The sequence below is a fragment of the Marmota flaviventris genome, chromosome 7 (assembly GCF_047511675.1).
Source record: "Marmota flaviventris isolate mMarFla1 chromosome 7, mMarFla1.hap1, whole genome shotgun sequence".
In the NCBI taxonomy this organism is placed as follows: Eukaryota; Metazoa; Chordata; class Mammalia; order Rodentia; family Sciuridae; genus Marmota; species Marmota flaviventris.
In genome coordinates this window covers 140,047,573-140,061,101 of record NC_092504.1, presented here as the reverse complement: position 1 = coordinate 140,061,101, position 13,529 = coordinate 140,047,573, and the positions used below count along the sequence as shown (strand labels likewise).

The window sequence follows — 13,529 nt, the reverse complement described above, 5'->3', positions numbered from 1 at the left end:
GAGATTAGAATATGGACTGGATTTCTAGAAAAGATTGTCAGGTATTCCTGTGTGCTATATTTCCTTAACTGCGTTCTCGGCCTACCTGTGTGTGCTGTGCCCCTGAGCAGTGTGCTACTCAGTAACACTGGAGCAACAGCAGCTCCTTAAACAGCACCAGGGGTCCAGGCTCTCCTAGGTGCTGATATTCCTTATCTCATTTAAATATACCAAGACACCTTGGTAGGTACTTTAATCATCTCACGTTTACTGATGTAGAAACAGGGGCCCAGGGAAGCTAGCTAATTTTCCATGATCAAACAAGTAAAAGGGACAAAGCCAAGATTTCAACCCACCAGTATCATGCAGCACTCATGCCTTCTTTTAGAAATCGATAGTGAGCGAGAAGCAACCCTGTTTAGAAAGTCCTTTCCAACAGCAGCCAGGTGAAGGTGAAAAATGGAATAGAAAATAATGAGCACGATACACCTTGGATTTTAGACTATTTTTTCTTCTTTCAACAAATTAGAATAAGTGGTGCATCTGTAATAGAGGGGAATGTTAGGAAAATCTGTTTTACTCGCAGCCCCCTACTAACCCAGACCATCAGCGATTCCAACTTGCAACTTAATTCTGGACTGAAACTTTTTTATTTAGAAGTATTAGATGAGATAATTGTAGCAACCTGACCAACACTAAAATTTATTGTGACAGCCTGTGTTATCACCTCGTGGTCTGTGAGTCTTATAGAGGAAGTGATGGCTACAGTGTTCTCCCAATGTTTTGTTTGTATATATAAACAATGTTTTATTGTTTCGTGTGTTTCATCTTAGTTGTAAAGGGTTTCTTAGTGGAAAGAATGTATACATATAGTCACATATAGTCATATTTGGATATGTGTGAAAAATGTGTGTGTTTGTGCATTATAGTTATACCTACCAGTGGGGTTCATTTTGATGTATTCATAAGTGCATATAATTTGAATAATTTCAACCACCCAGTACTTCCCTTTTCTTACCCACACCTTCCCTCTTCCTCTTCCTCGACTTTATTGGTTTTTCTTCTATTTATTTATTATTTTTAATTGGTGCATTATAATAGTATATAAAAGTGGAATTCATTGTGATATAGCCATGCATGACATAGCAAGTTGCAGAATTCCAGATGTTTGGTGAAAAGCAAATGCTCATGTTTACAAGTAATGAAGCACCAGTGGATTACGTAGAGCCATGAGCCTGACAGTATTCCACACCAGATTACTGAAAATAGTCTTTGCAAAAACTCCAAAAGGGAGATGCTATTACAAGGAGCCATGGACTTCAATCCAAGTAAATTAAATGAAATAAGATTTAGCTTCTTAATCTATAAACATGAATTGAAAAAGCCCTCTGACCTATTTTTTTAAGATTTTTTTTTTTTAATACCATAAGGTCTTCTACCCTGTCAGAGGGTCCATAGCTTGCAGTGGTTTTTAATACATTCACTGAGCTGCTCATGTTGATCCTTATTTTCTCTCTGTGTGTCCAGGAGCACCTATCTCAGTGAATTGTGCATTGGTGGTAATCTATCAATATTTGCTTAACAATCCAGTTAATGAATGTAAATATGTAGCAGGAGCGGCCAGATAATCCTAGCTGAACTAAGATGGAATAGTTTGTAGAAATGAGGGGATAATTAAGTATTCAGATATAGGTTCCAGAAGGCGGCAAGTCAAAGATAAAAGAAAATAGTTGTTGGTAAGGAGAGCTGACATATAAATACCTACAAAAACAGCGTGGGCTTGTTAGCATCAGGTGAACTGTCAGTGACGGCATTTATCCCTTATATGCGTTGAATGACTTTCGGTGTGGCTTACATTCACAGGTACCTCTTAGCATCTTTAGAGGAAAGTGAATTAACATTTAGGGATTTTTTTTTTAAAAAATATATCATCACTTAAGAAATGGCAACATCATACTATTTAATGATAAAGTGCAAAATTTTCCCTGAGGCGTTAGTGATTTAGCAACTCTTACAGCCAAAGGAAGGAAGGTTTGATTGTTAGGTTAGAGTCCCTCTTGGTGATTCTCAATTGTAAGTATAACAAGACATTTTCACAGGCAGCCTTCTTTGTCTTAAAATTCAGTGGCCTTTGGTGAGGCAGCTCTAGTACTTCTGACATGTCGCTTGCTGAGGCTCCTACTGGTACCCAAAGGCAAGGCCACCAGGGAGCCTCTCCTATCCTGTTTCACCTGGGCCCTGAGGAGCTCAGCTCGCAGTGCTGGGGTCTTCCTGACACCCATGGCCATCCCTACACACTTGCCCAGGCCCTGGCCACCTACAGGGGGCCCTGGTGAATGAGGTTCTCTGGGGCTTTGGTCTGGGAATGTGTATGTTGCAAACTCTGCCCAGTGCGTCTGTGGGTAAGCCTAGTTAGAAACCACCACGTCATTAAGCTATGCCCTGGGTTTGCTGGTTTTCATAGGAATGTGTAGGGAGGAACTGTTGGTCACATGATAGCTACATGGACCTTGTGGAAGAGCAGCCAACTGCTTCCCAGAACAGCAGACCCTGGTGAGGCTTTCAGGTTTCTCAAATCCTCTCCAACATTGCTATCATCTGTCTTTTGGATTATAACTATTCATTCATTGATTTTGATGTTCAGATCCTTATTAACTAATGGTTTGAACATCTTTCATGTGTTCTTTATCCATTCATATGTCCTCTTTGGAGAAAAGTCTGTTCACATTCTTTCCATCTTTCTAAATTGGGTTATTTACTTTTTATTCTTGAATTGTGAAAATTCTTTATGGAGCCTGGATATAAGTCCCTGTTCAACACTTGATTTACAAATTTATTTTCCCATTCTGTAGGGTTTTTTTTTCACTTACTTAATGTTTTTCTTTGATGCAAAAAAGTTTTATATTTTGATTAAGTCCAAAGGGTCAGTCTTTTATTGCCTCTGTGTGTGTGTGTGTGTGTGTGTTTTCCTAATGAATCTAGATAGATTCCTACCACTGCAACCTGTACTAGAATTTTGGTTTAAGTGATGGGTATTACAAGATAGTAAATCTGAACACTTAGAATTGGCTCTGATTGAGTTTTTATATTCTAAGCAGCAAGCAAAGGCCTGAGATACAGTGAAAGATCAATGAATTCTTGTTGAATAGATTAATTCATTCCTTAATACTCTTCTTCAATAAGAACATTTAAATAAGAAATAACAGTTTTTTCTCTTCGAATAATTAATTCTGGAAACTTCTTGTTTATCAAAAATGCTGATATACACTCCTTAAATTGAAATTATAATTCTGCAAGCATGCATAAAAGTACATTTCAACCATAACATCAGGAAAAGTGAGTTCCTGATTTTGCCTTGGAAACACCAGGATAAGTGATAAGAGATGCTTCATTTTTAATTAAATATTTATTTTTTTATAGTTGTAGTTGGACACAACAACTTTATGTTATTTATTTATTTTTATATGGTGCTGAGAATCAAACCCAGGGCCTCGTACCTGTGAGAAGAGTGCTCCACCACTGATCCACAACCCCAGCACCCTTGTTTTATTTCTTTTTAAAAAAATGTGTTTGCTGCCAGGTGCAGTGGCACATGACAATAATCCCATGGCTCATAGGGATTGTGAGTTCAAAGTCAGTGAGGCCCTAACCAACTTAGTGAGACCCTGTCTCTAATAAAAGGATGGGGGGTTGCTGGGGATATCGCTTGGTGTTTAAGTTCCCTTGCATTCAATCCCCAATGCAAAAAAAAAAGAATCATCCATTGATGTCATCCTACTGGTGGTGAGGTAGGCACAAGAACATATCAAGAAAGAGTAAGAACGTATTGGACCACAAGTCAACCATGTTACTTCAAAGTAGTCAATAAACATTTTAAACTAACCTGGTCTTTTCCATGACTCTGAGTCTAACTTCATGTTTTGCATAAGCCCAAAGGTGTTGTATCTGATTCTGCACCATTTTTTATTTCTATCAGGAGAGTAAACTTTTTTAGCCATTGAAAGATTTCTTCAAAGTGAAATATTTTTAAAAATGTATATGATTTTTGCCATACAGTTTTTCCACTAAAAACTTTAGTTCAGAGGCTTCAGCAATGAGAATTAGGTTAAAAAAATAGCATCCCATGTGGAAACACCTTTTAAAAAAATAATAAATTTCTTTATTGTTTGTTTCTTTACTTTTGACATTTAGATTTTTTTCCTCCTGCTAGTTTTCTCTTCACCCAGGGTTTATTCTTAGGATTTTCATTACTTGAGATGGTTTTACCACTTGGCGGTTTACTCCAGCTCTTCTCCACTGCTCTTTATTTGTGTGTGTATAACAATAAAATGTACTAGTGCAGTGGCCAATCGGCTTTTAAATCCTCCAGGAGGCATACAGCAAGTGCTGACTCTATGCTAGGCATTACACTAGAAGCAAATCTAAATTTTCCTTGTTTGAAACTTCTAAGAGAAGCCTTCTGAGTTTGCTGAAATAGAATTTCTGAAGGTAATTAATGCACAGAGCACTTTAAAAAGTTTTTATTCTGTCACATGAGTTTAAGACTTTCTCAGAAGACAGATTTTACCTTTTAGATCCAATAAAAGTGGTATTCATTAATTTTTATGGATGAACATGTATATGCATTTTCACGTAAATGAAATCTGTTATAGTGATGATGAGGGCCACAACCAAGTTAAGATGCCCGCCACTACGGCATAGTTTGAGACTTAAAAAAGACCAAAAACTCTACAATGAGATTTTAAAGTTTGACATGGTAGTTTAAAAGTATAAGAGAATAGAAGCAATTCTATTAGTCATGTTTTGGTTGCTGTGACCAAAATACCTGACATAAACAACTTAAGGGAGGAAGGTTTCTATTCTGGCTCATGGTTTAGAGCTCTCAGTTCCGGGGACGGGACTTCCCCACCTCTTCATCATTTTCTGCTCTTTAGAAAGACACTTAACACAGCCTCTGATTGGTTCTTCTTGGGTCAGTTATTCCCACTGGCTGCTAATCTTGGCACTGTGTGGGTCAGGCTCCACGTGCCCTGTTTTGAATTGGACAGATAGGAGAGGTGACATGGGAAGTGGGAAGTGGGAAGGGGAGGGTCAGGGCGAGGGAACTTAACCCACAGGCACACCACCGAGGGTGTAGATAAACTGTCCCCCCTTGTTGTGACTCTTACTTTAGAGCAGTAATTCATTATCTAAAACATAAAAATTACATGAGATATTTGGTTAATGAATGCATCACTGTGGCCTGTGTACGTGTTCGCTATTTCCTCGATAATATTACGTAATAAAGAGCCACAATGTCTCAAAGTCCCTCAAGGGAACAGGTGCACTGAGGTATCACCATCAGGAAGCTCTAGGCTCAGGTGTCACTGGGGAGCTCTGATTTGGGCTGCCAATCTTTCAGCTGGGATTCCTGAACTAAAAACCCATGGTCCTCTTTCTGGAACTAGTGGGCTAGCAGGGCCATATTGTTTTAATGATCGTGACAGAGGTACACAGCAAACACATTTCAGGCCTCTACTTTGTCATATTTCTATATCCAAAGCATGTGTCTTGGGTGAGTTCCAAGTCAAGAGACAGGGAGGACCCTCCACCTTGAGTGGGAGGCACCCTGCAGGTGCTCCAAGGGAGGGGCAGACTACGGCCAATAATCCAATCTAGCTCAGCCTGTAGCTTTAGTACAAGTCAAGCAACTCGTCTGTTTTCAGCAGTCTTAATAGAGCTTTCTCTATTTCATCATCTCCAGTATCTATTAAGCGAGGAAAAAAATGAAGAAAACATTGATGGATGAAATATTTTTGTTTACTTTTCGTTAAACATTCCCCTTGATAAGTGTCTACCACATTCAGATGAACATCTATTGAAAGTGCACCCAGGATGCTTTGACTGTGTGTTTGTTTTGAAGAATAGTATAAAAATTTCCATAAGGTTTACATGCAAAACCACACATATTTTAACTTGATCTTTTATTCTGCATTTACTTTGGGGCGTCCTTAAGAATCTGTTCAAATGCAGAAATTATGTGGTATTGATTTCAGGAAAAGTTGAAGTGCTTACACATGATTGCCTTGGCCTTAAAAGAAATCCTTATTTGGTTCTAATTTGAACAATATTGAAAGCACAACAACACTAGCTTTTTATTATGTCACCACACATTTAGTGAGTTATGGAAAGCATTTCGCTTCACTAGTGGAGTTAACCATGTCCTATCCGCTCTTGTATCCATCCCTGTCATTTCTGGCTACTCTCCAAGCCTTCCTGTTACTCATACATTTCTTTCCTAGTAAGAAATGCGTTGAAATCCCAAGAACATATGCTGCTGACTGCTAGAGGAGTTTTTGTGGTGAGAGATTAGCGTAATTGCTTTTGTTTGAAAAATATAATTGGGCACAGTTACATCCATGCAGCTTATATGAGAAATATGTTCTGTTTTAAAACTCATCATGCGTTTCCCCCTTTGCCTTTAAAAGTGAAACTAAAAGGAATCTAAAATGTGCATGCTTCTTTCATTGCTAATAATGAAAAAATACTTAGAGTGTAAAAGTACATCTTTGTATTAAGTATAATGGACAGATATCTAAATTACATGTAACTTAATTTCAATTTAGCATATAAACTTTGAAACAAAAAAATGCTCTTATTAGACTAAAATCCCCCAAAGAGAAGTATTTTAATTTTCAAATTAAATATTGTTTCATCAGATATTTTTATTATAAAGTTTCTTTTACTAAAGTGTTTCCAATAAAACAACATAGTAAAATAGTATTAATATACGTGAGATAGCATTTAAATGTTCATTTTCTAGTGAAATGCTTTGCTTATTCATTTTTTCTTTTCATTCTAAGGACAAATATACCTAAGTTTATGAAGATCCCTGAACTTCAGTAGAGTTTGGGCCTCCAAGAGATAGTGTTCACAACAATTTGTGGTTCATTCAAATAGCAGTAGCGGCCCTATTGGCCTTCCCTGATAGGTCACATCTAACCTCTATCATTCTTTCATAGAATGAAGTCATAGGTTTTTTTTTTCCCTCCAACGTTTGATTTCTCCCATTTGCTTCAATATTTCAGTGATACCATGAAGATGAGATAGTGCAGTTACTACAGCCACTGCAGGCTCTTAAATTAGGTCAGTTATACATCATGAAGAAATACATACCTAAAACCATTCTTCACAGGGTAAGATCAGACCTTGCATACCTCCAAAGTCCAAACATTACATTCTTGACATTTAGGGCATTTAAATGTAAACTGTTCTTTGTTAGGGCCTTCTCATAACTAAAATATGAGTCACTTGGAAACCATAATAGATTTTGGCTCTGCTGCAGGATGAAGTGTTCTGGATGCAGTGAAATATTTCACCCAGACTCATGGCAGCAGGATTCCCAGTGGTCACCCATAATAGGGAAAGAAATGAAGAACCCAACGGAGGGAGGTATGCAGCACTGGCACCGACCCTGCCCAGACACCCAGCTCTGCATTGCTAAGAAATGCGAGTATTCACACATGGTAGTGCAAAGAGGTGCTGAATTTTCTTTTCCCTAGACTGGACTTAACTCTAAACTTAAAAATTTAAATTGGAATCAGACATATGTTCTAACAAATGAAATTATGTGGCTTGTTCTTTTACAAAACAGAACTAATGTAGAATGTCAAAGTTTCCGCTGACGAGATCTTTTGTCTGTAATCCCAGCACTCATAGGTTTTGACATGAATTGAGTAAATAAAGTTTTGTTAGTGGGAGCCCATACAGCATACAAAATGTGTGGATCCCACTGAATTAAATAAATCATGTAGTGTTTGGCTTCATTGGAAAAGACAGTGTGTGAAGATCATTGTCAAACCTTTTAAATCCAAATTTGACCGTTGATTTGAAGCTGTTGTTCCAATATTTCCATCCTGATGTCTTTGTTTAATAAGTGTCACTCTCTTGATCCCAAAGTCCAAGGTCAAGGCAGAGTGCGTCTTTGCACACATCACTTGATTCAGAGCTTCTGGGCTGTCCCCAGGGCTGAGCCTGTGCTCTGTGGCCAAACTCAAGCCACACACCAGTGGCATCTCAGGCAGGAAAGGTGGGGTTTTCCTTTCCAGGGCCAAAGGAAGCGACCGCTCCAGTGTACCGACCCTGACGTGCACTGCACTTGGGTTAATTTGCTTTCCACCCCTCACTTGAGCCTTCAAACAGAAAATTAAGTACATTTACAACACCTTACTTCATGCTGGTGAAGTAAAAATCGTTTTGAGTGTCAGATGAGACGATTTTCCTTCCTGAATTTCAGTAGTGCCTGCCTGACATAAATGAGGGCCTCATTAACACAGTGTCATTGGCGTGACATCACAGATGTGATGAAGGCCTGTGAGGGTAATGAACATGTGGATGAGCTCATTCTTCTTTGCCTGTGGTTGGGTGCTTAGCAAGGGCTGTTGACGTGGGATGGGAACTGCTCACGACCTGACATCCTAATCTCTCAACTTGGACAGTTTCTAAACCAAACACAGATATTTTTCTGAAACTCAAGTCATCCCTCTGAGTATGACGTTATTGGATTATCATAAAGTAGTGTTTAATAGCAAAAAGATTCTATATGATGGCGTGAGGGACATACACAGCCCGGGAAATCAATAGGGTCAAATTGCTTCTAAAAATTGTAGCAGAGGACTACTTTGATTAGTATGCTTTTTCCATGCCAGGAGCATTTCTGTCTTAATATCACATTTGCAGAACAGGTGACTGTAGTACAAATATAAAAACAACCGGGATTTGCTTTAAACATCAAAATATCTCTAAGAGGTAAGGTATGTGCCAGGCATATAATCAATCTAGCACTTGAGTCTTTGATGTAGAAAATATTACATTTCATAACTTGTGTACTTTCTGTGTATCCCACTAGTTATTTGTATTTTAGTCATTTGTGAAATAAATATTTATGAATATTGAGCCATTTAAAATTAAAAAAAATATCTTGTCGACATTTTTAAAGCAACCACTTTTACTTATATCTACAGAAGTTTCCTATCTGTCATATATGCCTGTGACCTTTCTTTCAGCTGAGTGATTAAGTCTTCTAGTGATGTTGGCAGGACAAATCCTCATGGATTCTCTTCCTTTAATGTACATATTGAAAAGATCTTAAAAATGGGCCACAATGTGTATAAAATAATATTTGCCAAGTAGCCCATCAAATATTAATTTCTTCAAAAATAATTTCCTCTTGACATTGAATCTGTGTGAATGACCAGGCTCTTCATGCAGCGCTCAGAGGACCATGATCTTAGGCTTCTTGCTCCACGTGGGCCTTGAGCTTGTGGGTCTCTGAGAAATCAGGTGGGTTTGAGTTAGGAGGCCCACGACATTTTTCTTAGATAAATCATGTGGATTTCAATACCTTGGTTCTGATTCTCTGCAAAATAAAGGACATAAACATGATGACATTTAAGATTTCTTTAAAAACATTAATACTTCTCCTTGCAAGTGAATGGACTTCTGAGCTTTTGGGGTCCTGATTCCTATGACCCCTCCCCCACCCCGAAGATCAATTTTTATATGTACTGAGAACTATTTTATATAGGTTGGTGGAAAGTCATAAATTAAAACTGTGTTTCAGATTTTTTTGGTTTATCCTGATTCATTAAGAACGATTTTACTTAGCTTACAGAGAGGTTATACATTTAAGAATATGTTTTTAATTGTGGTTGTGCCAGTGACCACCATTTAATTACAGGTTTATTAACTGGGAAATGAGCTCATAATGGATCTTGCTGTTTTAGTCGATTCCTTAAAACATGAATATAATATATTTCTTTCACAATGTCTATTTAAGTCAGGGAAATACCATGTTTTATAGCTAGATCCACACATATGTAATGGTTTAATGATTACTGGTTTTAACTAAGTTTGGTCATTTATCATGTAATTTCATGGTGATCATTTCACTTAAAATTTTTAAAATAATTCTCCAAGAGATAATATCGTGGTTGATGCAGTGCAAAATAAAGAGTTGGACACAAAAACCAGAAACAACCAAAAGAAGATAACATACTGTACTCATTTCATAGCAGCTATTTGCCCCATAATATTTGTGGTTTTTAAATGTGCATTTGATTATTTTGCAAGTTAAATAATGGGGACTGTATTCTTTTAGTTTGAAGAAGTTTGGTAACAATATTAAATGTCATATTTTCAATTCAATTTTTGTCTATAAAACTACTGAAAGGCAACTCATTTTAAACTAATTGGTCATTAGCTCCTTTAATCTGTCATATTTTTGTCCCCGTATGTAACAATTTTGTTCACCAAGGTTTCAGTTCCTAAGGTTCAGGTGTCTCCACCCAGAAAGTCATTATTCTACAAGTCCCTACATGGTAACAGGAGTGATGGCCACGCACACTACCACGGTTCATCCTGTCACCAGCTGACATATTTATGAGGAATAAGTCAACCACAAACCTACCAACTGCCTTTGTTATAATAGGCAAACGCCGTATGTTCCTTGAGGCCCAAATCTTCCAGCACATAGGTCAATTTCTGATGGTTGTGCATGAAACATGCAGTGTCTCCTCTTAACAGGGTGTTTCCTCCATCTGGGAAGGCCAGTTTTCACAAATGTTCGGAATTGGTACCTTGAAAATGTAAGTGCTGAAGCTCTCAGCTTAACAGCCACTGAAGAGGAGCTTCTGAGTTCAAACTGGGATCTTTGTTTCTGCCAACTCATCAAATGCAATTATGTTACTTACTTCAGATCTAAACAGATGTCAACATATGTGTCCAAAACTAAGCGGACACCGCTAGCACCGAGGGCTCAGCCAGGTGGTAGTGCTTGGCTTGTCTTTTAAAGAATGGAATGCATTTTACAACATTCACTTTTTTGGTTCAGGAATAATATAATATGCTGCTTAAGCTTTTCAGAATATTTTTTTAAAGAGAGAGAGAGAGGAGAGAGAGAGAGAATTTTTTTAATATTATTTTTTCAGTTTTTGGTGGACACAACATCTTTATTTTATTTTTATGTGGTGCTGAGGATCGAACCCAACGCCCTGCGCATTCCAGGCGAGCGCATTACCGCTTGAGCCACATCCCCAGCCCAGCTTTCCAGAATTTTAAAGCAAACCACTAATCACCATTTTCTGCATTCTTTAAAGGGATCTAATTGGTTTAAAGGAAAGAAGTCTTTAAAAATTATAATGCTTAAGTATCGTTTCTGGATATCTTCTCTAAACTTTTAATATTTGATTCCTCTCTTTTATATGATAGCATTTCAAAATAAACCCCACCATGTCCTTGTACAAACAGGGCCCAGTACTGGTTTGCCTCAGATCAAGAGAACAAGCCACACAGGCTAGGATCTGTAGATGTCAGGAGAGAAGGTAACCGCCCTGGTCCAGGGGCAGGAAGCTCAGAGAGGGCGTAGTGTGGGGAGCAAAGGTCCTGGAATCAAGGGGTCAGCAGAGCGTTTTCCAGGGGTAACATAAATGCCTCTACTTGTTCATATTTCTATTAACATATTTCACCTGTTGCCTGCAAGGAATGGTGACATGTCCTAATTTGTTCTGTATTTTTAGTGACTAACATGCTTATCATATGACCCATTTATAAGATAGTGAATGAATAAACACTGGCACCAGTGTGCACATCAAAGCAATTCAGATCCCAGAAGGGAATACTATGTGCATTTGTGGAAATACATACATATAGGTGTGACATATATTTTTCAAATATTGGTTGTTGTATTTACTGGACACATACAAACATGAGATAGGTTTGCATTCCCCTACAGCTGTCTCGCCTTGTGACTACCTAGCTCTGTAACTTAGAGGGTTACAAGCTCTTCACCTCCATGGATTCAGCTCTCAAGTGGGAAGATGATAGTGCTTACCTCAGAGGGCTCTTGTGTGTGCTCACGTGCGTGTAAGTACACAGACGAGTAACCTAAAGCAAGGTCTAATACGTGGGTCAGCTGTTTTGTTAAATATTGGCAGGTGTAGTGCAATTCGTACGCACACCATTTACATGAGAAATGAGTTATACCCAATTTTATCTTGTTTATAGTCCTGAAATGCCTGATATATTTAATTAATCTCAAACTTGATTCTTATTCATTTCAATGAACTATTCTTCTCTGAACATTCATACTGACATATACATACACTTTCACAATACCACTCACGTAAATACATACTAACATATGCTCAGCCTCTCACATAACATTCACACAATCACACACATACACACACACACACACACACAAGCCTACACGAGGTGGGTGTGTTGTTTTCCAAATAGGATAAGTTTTAAATTATAGATGAAAGACAATTTAGACTTTAAAAATATTATATTGAACTTAAAATTCAGAATTGACTTATGAGCTGTTCAGATCAGTTTATGTTATTCTTCATTTCTCTCTTCATTCATTTAAGGATTATGCCTACATATATGAAAATTTGCACATGTGTAATGTAAATATATTTACTGATTTCTGAAGCATACTAACAGTTTCATTCTTGGATGACCATCACATTGGACCTTTTGAAATACATGAATATGTGTGTGTGTGTGTGTGTGTGTGTGTATTTCAAAGCTCTTTCTTCACGAGTACTTGGTAAACCTTCCTCATATCCCAGAAGTGATCGTTTCGATGGGATCTGGGTAGTGTGAATTCCTTTTCTCGGAGCCTCTCCCTGGCCCCACAGAGCTCCTGGGTCTGTCCTGACAGGCTGAAAACCAGGATCTTGACTTTTCATGGAGCACTTCCCTCTATGCCAAAGACTGTGCGGAGCAGTACTTCCATCACCCACGTTGTCTTCACAAAATGTTTGGAGACATGTACCATTGCCCTGACTTAGGACAGAGGACTGAGCTATGAGAAATTAGATGTCCAAGTTCACACATCTATAAGTGGGAAACCAGAATTTGAACACCAGGTTATTCATCCTAAGCCTGCCAGGAAGCCAGCTGCGGTTGTGGTCACCATGGGTCCTTCCTGGAGGTATGGAAGGAGGCGTGGCAGCATCCTAATTGCTGAGGCTGCCCGTCACTGAACTCACAGGAGCCCCTGCTCTGATCCCAGGCCAGGTTCAAACCCTGCTAGGAGGCGGGGCTGGCTGCAGAGTGATCATTACACTTAGGTTCCTGTGTGGCTGAGTTTTCTCTCTGGGCTCTGCTCATCCTTGTCTAGCTTGTCTTGATCTCCCTCTCCTGTCTAGTCAGATTGCAGTGACACTTCTACCTGTCATCCTTCTCCCTTCTGCCGTGCTCCATCCCCCTAGGAAGGGAGAATCCAGAATTCCTCTCATCTCCCTGTCCCAGGTCACCCTTATCACGCCTGTACCCAAGGCAGCCCGGCCTAGCTGTAAGGACAGCGTTCCATCCTCGTTTTGAACTTGCTGCCTGGGTGGACGGTTCTATTCCTGGCTCGGTTCTGTGGTCCAACTGGGGAAGGTTTCCCTTTATTACCAGTTGGCTTTCCCCTTTCTTATCAGAACTTCAGTTTTTAGCACCTAGCTCAAAAAACGAAACACATGGTTTGAAGTTATAATTTAGACTTCATGAATCCTTTC

At 38.7% G+C, this 13,529-nt stretch overlaps 1 protein-coding gene across 1 annotated transcript in view; it reads left to right on the top strand.

Annotated features, from left to right (window-relative positions):
• Positions 1-13,529, top strand: part of Fat4 (FAT atypical cadherin 4) — a 153,526-nt gene that overhangs the window by 54,999 nt on the left and 84,998 nt on the right. The gene's annotated exons all lie outside the window — the stretch shown is intronic.